The sequence below is a fragment of the Macrobrachium nipponense genome, chromosome 44 (genome assembly GCF_015104395.2).
Source record: "Macrobrachium nipponense isolate FS-2020 chromosome 44, ASM1510439v2, whole genome shotgun sequence".
Classification (NCBI taxonomy): Eukaryota; Metazoa; Arthropoda; class Malacostraca; order Decapoda; family Palaemonidae; genus Macrobrachium; species Macrobrachium nipponense.
In genome coordinates, this window is record NC_087221.1 from 50,326,772 (window position 1) to 50,334,271 (window position 7,500).

Sequence of the window (7,500 nt, forward strand, 5' to 3'; positions counted from 1 at the left end):
TATTACATTTTGTATATAGTTTCCAGAAGTAACTGCCCCCACCCCCACCTCTCTCTCTCTCTCTCTCTCTCTCTCTCTCTCCTCTCTCTCTCACTCTCCCTTCCATTGCGTCCCTTGTCAGGGTATTGGAAAGTTCTTCATCATATTATTTTCCTTTGTTTTATCTTCCTCCTGTATCGTTACATACTACGTCCTTCATTTTTATTTTCAAAATTTCAGAATTTTTCATACACTATTGCCTCAGTGGCGTGGTTGGTATGGTGTTAGCGTGCCACCTCGGTGGCCGCGAGTTCGATTCTCGGGCATTCCATTGAGGAGTGAGAGATGTGTATTTCCGGCGATAGACGTTCACTCTCGTCGTGGTTCGGAAGTCACGTCAAGCCGTTGGTCCCGTTGCTGAATAACCACTGGTTCAATGCAACGTAAAAACACCATACAGACAAACATTTTTCATACAGTGTCTGGCTTTAGATTCAGTCCTACAGTCACTATAGTATTCCTGTATGCGACGAATCATTTCATTCCCAACTTCACATTAACATCGAACAGTATTTCTGTAAACAGCAAACAGATAAGCGATCTGGAGCCTCGCTCACAATTTCGCTCGCACTTATTTTCGCATTCGTTCAGGAACGAAAACCATGCTTTTTTTTTTTTTTTGTTGTTTTTTTTTGTTACTCTCTCAGGCAGCAAAAAGAATTTAAAAAAAAAGAGGACTGGACTCTCCATTGTAATCCATTTCACAAAGCAAACAACGGCAGACAAACAGAAAGTCGATATACAATCAGAGAGGCAAAATGAACTAACTTTCAATTTATGCAAACAGGGACGCATTGTCCCTTTTTTTATTTTTTTGTATGCCCGTTCGCTGTGTGCTGATACAACGGTCGTAAACTGTATGTATATATGCATGTATTATTGCTATGTTAATACGGTCGCCTCTGTACACTTTTGCGTTTGTTTATTTTTTTACGTAAATGTAAGCAGTGGCTTCAGTTTTTTAAGCTTTCGCTACATACGTATGTTAATACTGTACATTTATTTATAAAAATGTGTGTGTTTTTGTATGTATGTTTTTTACAGTATGGATGTATCCAAGCGGTGGTGGTGTGGTTTAAGGCTTCACTGTGCGTCATGAATTTGTTGGATTCGATGGTTCGCGCCCGTGAGCCGACAAATTTCTTACCGACTTAAAAATTCCCCTTCGGTTAACATATTTGAAAATATATTAATTCCGAGGTAGAGCGAATTAGATATTAAAGGACATTTGCAGCTCGATGTATGTATGTATGTATGTATGTATATATATATATATATATATATATATATATATTATATATATATCTATATCTTATATATATATATATAATATATATATATGTGTATGTTTATGTATGGAGTGAGTCACAATCCACATCAAAAAACTACTGACTGAATCGTGGATGAAACCCTTGTACAGAAACTTCCAAAAACTGCCACTTCATACATCCGGTCAAGAGACTCATCAGCAGGAATGGTATCCGACTTTTTGTAAACATATATCTTAAGAACGTTGGTTATTTCAAGTAGGCGACTTGTTGGTATCCCAACCACTGCTTCATACTGTTGTCCACGTATGGCCATTGGCTAGTTGACTATACGTTCCCAACGCATTTATGTATGTATTCATGTTGTCAACTTGTTGACGACATGTTGTCAACGTGTTGCCAACATGTTGATAACTCGTATTGTTGGAGTGTGGAATAACTCAGAAAGACGAATGCCGATGTCGTCCTTGAAGCTCCCTTTTGCCTTCCACGGCGACGTCAGATGTCCCATCGTCGTAAAAAAGGCTCCTAAATGGTAACAGGTGGATGGAATTTGCAAATCTGTCTCGCTCTAACTCTGACTCGTCCGATTTCTGTCGTAGAATGCTGAAGTGCCAGTTATGAAGGCAATCTTGTGGTATATTCGTAAGTGTCGGATTTCTACTCTACATGCAGTCTCCTTTCTATCTCTCTTTCACCTTACACGTGCGCACACACACACACACACACACCCCCACACACACATTATTATATATATATATATATATATATATATATATATATATATATATATATATATATATAGTTCTATACATAATAATGTGCATATATGTGTAGATATATATATTATATATAATATATATAGATATATATATATATATATATATATATATAATGTAACTGCGTCTGTATTTTATATTTCTCTAAATATCATAAAAACGAAACGACGCCCTTACACTCAACATGAATAAAACTGAATGGTCATCCCACACTTACAACCAAAGAACATTCCGTCGAAATATCCGCCTCGATTAACCAACCCTCCCCCCTCCCCCCCCCTTTCTCCCTCCTGCCAAAAGAAACACCTGCTAAACTATTTCGGCCACAGGCACTTAACGAGTTCAATTGATGCCTAACAGCAGCGGTCTCCCTCCAATTGACTTGTGCAAACCAGGTGAAAATTGTCTCTCTCGAGTGCTCAATGATAAGTGGCACTTGGATCTTGTTTGGAGGACAACTCGGTGGATGGTGGTCCACAGTCGTAGTATGGCTCCTGTGGGTGGATGCGTCTCTGTGCGCTTGTGAGTCTGTGTTTGTTTGTTTGTGTCCAGCTGTAGGTCCAAATAATGTGTTTAGTGTGTGCTTGTGTGTATTTTGTGTGTGTGTGTATGTGAAAATCATGGCGTAAAGTGTAATGTGAATTTGTGTATGTGATCGTATGTTTACAGCAACGCTGTTTTGAACAGTACTTGAGTGGAGTTGCGTGTGTATGTTCACATAATCCCGGCGATGTATATATATATACTGTATATATATACTGTGTGTATATATATATATATATATATATATATATATATGTATATATTATATGTGTGTATGTATGTATATGCGTATGTATTTATGCATGTAAAACAATTGTAAACAGCAAAAAACAACAAAGAGCAATTAAAATTGGGAAGAGCGAAAAAATGAATCAGAAAGAAGGGAAATGAAAAATTATATTTTATAAGTTTTACACATTGATAGGAGGAGGAGGAGGAGGAGGAGGAGGAGGAGGAGGAGGAGGACCGTTTAAGCATACAATCATTTTAATTGAGTGTGGGGCGATGATTATCCTTAGGTCTCCACCGGAGGGAAGAAACGTGATCCGGGATTCCCCGAAAGTCTTAAGTCTTATGTTATTCCATCAGGGATTACACCTTAATGCCCAGGCGGGTGGGATGGATAAGTACCTGGGCGCAGTTTACCCTGGGATTAATCCAAATCTCTTAATATCAGTATTAGACATGTTCCAGACATGTTGGCGGTGCGATTCCCGTACGAGGTGGACGATTTGCTTTTTGGAATCCTCACGTACTCGTATGGTTCCTGTCTGTCCTGTCTCCCTTTTTTTTTTTTTTCTTAGCGCGAGCTGCGTACATTGTTTCCCAGGATATTTGTCATCATACGCTCGAAGTTTGTAGTGTTTGTATAATGAGTCGCGTATATTCGCCAGCATTTCATTTAAGATCAAGAATTTGACGAGTGTTTGTAAATTAGATATTGGGCTGATTAGTCATATATACATATGGTTTGCGAAGCTTGTATTTTCTCCACAGTGATTGAGAAATATTCTTGGTGTTTTTAAGACTATTTAATAAAATGACTCAGGAGTTTATTATTTGAAAGAAAAACGTACGTACATACATACATAAATACATACACATAACCATAGTTTTTTATTGCAGTTATTACATTTTTAATGAAACATGCAATTATATATATATATATATATATATATATATATATATATATATATATGTGTGTGTGTGTGTGTGTGTGTGCGTGCCTATGTATACATACATACATACACGCACCTACACACTCCATACTCTTGCGTGTCTGTTCAAGTATGTACATATTCATATACGCTCTTATCAAAGGTAACGCTGTAATCTACCAATATTACCCATTCCCTTTCTACTAACTTCTACCTAAAACCTCTTCTAATCTTCTCTTATCTACACAGCAACTCATGATTCTGTTTCAGAGATTAAAAAAAACTAAAATGATGTGTGTTATTCCAAGGCATCTTCGTGTACACACACAGAAGAGACTTAAAAAAAAAAAAAAAAATAAAACAACACAGACGAAACTTTAAAAAAAAAATAAAAAATAATAAACAAGAAAAAAAATTATCTATTTTTTTCTTTCATTTTAATCCTCCAGGCCACCCTAAAGTCACGCCCCGTTTAGATTATGCCATTAATTTATTATTGGCCACGACGCCACAGCCACTTAAGGGCAAAGTCAAACTTCTAGGGCCTAAAGATAAGACAGTGTGTGTGTACGTGTGTGTGTGTTCATGGAGAGAGAAAGAGAGAGAGAGAGAGAGAGAGAGAGAGAGAGAGGTCGTGTTTTTGTTTACTATGGGCATGGTTGCATAACTGTAGTCCCAAAATCTTAAAAATATAACGACATATATGTAGAATCTACTGGTCACTTTTGTTATCAGATACATATGCATATTGTAATATCCACAATGCCCTCTTAACTTCTTCAATACTTGTATCTTCAGGCTTTGTAGTGACAAGCGTATCCAAAAAAGAGCAAAGAATCCAAGAAGTTAAGAGGATCTTGTGGCTATTACAATTGCATATAACTACATGTGCAAGGTAGTTTTGTAGTCGATATGCTTTAAGAAACACTAAAACTTTGTTTTTTAATGCGCGTTCCACTATAAGCCAAACTAATTTATATTTTATTCTCTTCATGTGACCTTCGAAGTCTTCTTATTTCTTACTTCGCTGGTTTCTGTTGGTTTAAGCATCGTGCATTTTTCTCGTCCAGCATCATTCCTGCAAACAAAGAAGGGTGGAGTAGGGTGGGTGGGTTAGGGTGGGGCGAGAGGGAGGGTAGTGTTGAGGTATCATGGGGGCGGGGGTGGCGTTCGGGGGAGCTGGGCGGGAGCATCCCGACAGGAAGAAGACTCATGATAGATTATGTGGTCACGGAATTTGCATCTTGGGACCATATTTCTAAGTCTGTCTTTATCTTTTGTTCCTCCGTGGGAAGGGCGCGAGCGAGCGACGCCTTGTAAAAGGCCTCGCGGAGAGAGATAGCCCGGGGGGCGGAGATGAATGACCAGGGCTTCCCCGAAGGATCGCTGTCGCCCGGGTTGCGAAAAGTCATTTTTGTTGAAAGGGTGGTTTTGGGGAGGGAGAGATTACAAGGGCTGGTTTATGATGTTACTGAGGGAGAGAGGGGTGGGGGATGCCTTAGAAAGTTGAGTTTATCTTAGTTTAACCAGACCACTGAGCTGATTAACAGTTCTCCTAGGGCTGGCCCCGAAGGATTAGATATTTTTACGTGGCCAGGAACCAATTGGTCACCTAGCAACGGGACCTACAGCTTATTGTGGGATCCGAACCACATTTTATCGAGATATGAATATCTATCACCAGAAATAAATTCCTCTGATTCCGCGTTGGTCCGAGCCAGAATCGAACTTCGGACCACCAACATTGAAAAGGCGCTTTCTAATAGTCATGATCAACTTTCTCGATTGCCAACATTGAAAAAGCTCAGTTTCATTTTGTTTAAGGCAATCAAAATACAAAGTCTGCTTAAAGCAATCAAAATACAGTTTTTTTAAGGCAATCAAAATGCAAAGTCTTTTGTAAGGTAATCCAAATACAAAGTCTTTTTAAAGGAAATCAAAACACAAAGTCTGCTTAAGGTAATCAAAATACTAAGTCTTTTTTGAAGGCAGTCAAAATACCAAGTCTTTTTTAAGGTAATTAAAATACAAAGTCTTTTTTAAAGCAATCAAAATACAAAGTCTTTTTTAAGGCAATCAAAACAGTCTTTTTTAAAGCATTCAAAATAAACCCTCTCTTATTATTATCATTATCCAAGTTCCCGGCTACGATCAATCAACATGAAACGCTCCTCGTTTTTCGTAAATAAATTAAGAGCTCAAGGTGTCGGCAATCAAAACGCAAATTCGCCGCTTCCGGCAATCCAAATACAAGTCCCTTCCCCGGTTGCCGGCAGTTCAACCACACGTCCACGGTTGCCGACAGTTCGCCCACAAACACGCGGGAGCGTCGTCAGGGAGAGAGCTCTGCCAGAGGCGTAATGGAACCTGGAGAATATTAAACGATAAATGTTTTATTCTCTTTGTCCTTTGTCGTCGGCTCCGAGAGGCATCGCTCGGTCATTCCCACTGGAATACGCCGTCATCATTCCGGGAGGAATTTGGATCTGCCGAGGACTCTCTTGTCACTGGGACAGATTTGTTTCTTTTAATATTTGGCATTTATTAATTCGCTTGTTACTTGTAACAATGAAGATGATGATGATGATGGCTATGATTTCATGTTAATAAAAAAAGTTGTGCTAAAATCCACGGTCAAATAGAATCTTGTTACACCAACGAAAATTGAAATACGCTATATTCTATTTGAAATCATTTTTACGTACTGTTTAACATGCACATTACTTATTATTTTACATTCCACTGTAATGAATAAATCACAACTATCTTATCGTAAAGTTCCTGTATCTTTAACTGAACGCGAAACGGCTTTTTCAGACCTTTTTAGACTCTTCCATAGACCTTTCCTACAACAACAACAACAGCAACAACAAAATACTTTGTAGGCTTACTCCCCGAGTATGCGAAAAGATCTGTTGAATTGAGAAGAAATAGGTGAGGTTAGAATGACAAAAATTCGTCTGTAGCTGTTTCGTCGTGAGCAGCTGTTTCACAACTTATGACCCGAAATACGAACGGAGTTCTTAGATTCTGTAATAGCCCCACGAGGGATAGGTACATACATACATACATACATACATACATACATACATACATACATACATACATACAGGGAGAGGCTACGGAAATTGAATCAATAATATTCTTCATTACTCCTTCGTCTGACCTTCGGGTTTCATCTGCGGGTAATTTCTTATTTAATTTCTGTCGCTGTTGAAGCAACGTATTTCTTTCTTGAGTATTTTTTATTTTAACTCTGGATGCAGTTGAAACTACTTAGAACTCGAGTTTGTATTTCTTAACATTTTTATTTATTTATTTATTTTTGGGCTACTGCACGGTATTATTTGTCATAAAGGTGCCCACAATAGCATTCGTAAATAATATATATATATATATATATATATATATATATATATATATATATATATATATATATATATACATACGCGAATTTTATCACATCAACGTAATTCATATACATTTCGATGCTATGCCAGTTAACAAATAAGAAAATATATTATTTCCGAGGTAGAGCGAATTGGATATTAAAGGACATTTGTACCTTAATGCTTGTGTGTATATTATCATATATATATATATATATAGATATATATATATATATATATATATATATACTATATATATATATATATATATAATAGATATATATATATATAGTAGATATATATATATATATAGATATATATATAT

The 7,500-nt window shown here is 37.2% G+C and overlaps 1 protein-coding gene across 8 annotated transcripts in view; it reads left to right on the forward strand.

Annotated features, from left to right (window-relative positions):
- The window catches only part of LOC135204350 (lachesin-like), a 238,990-nt gene that overhangs the window by 120,016 nt on the left and 111,474 nt on the right, over positions 1 to 7,500 (forward strand). The window contains exon 1 of one of the 8 annotated variants that reach the window (XM_064234549.1): positions 2,589 to 2,608. The exons of the other annotated variants lie outside the window; for them this stretch is intronic. The gene's annotated coding sequence lies outside the window, so the exon portion shown is untranslated. Of the gene's footprint in view, positions 1 to 2,588; positions 2,609 to 7,500 lie in introns of those variants that run through there. 8 annotated transcript variants of the gene reach the window in all.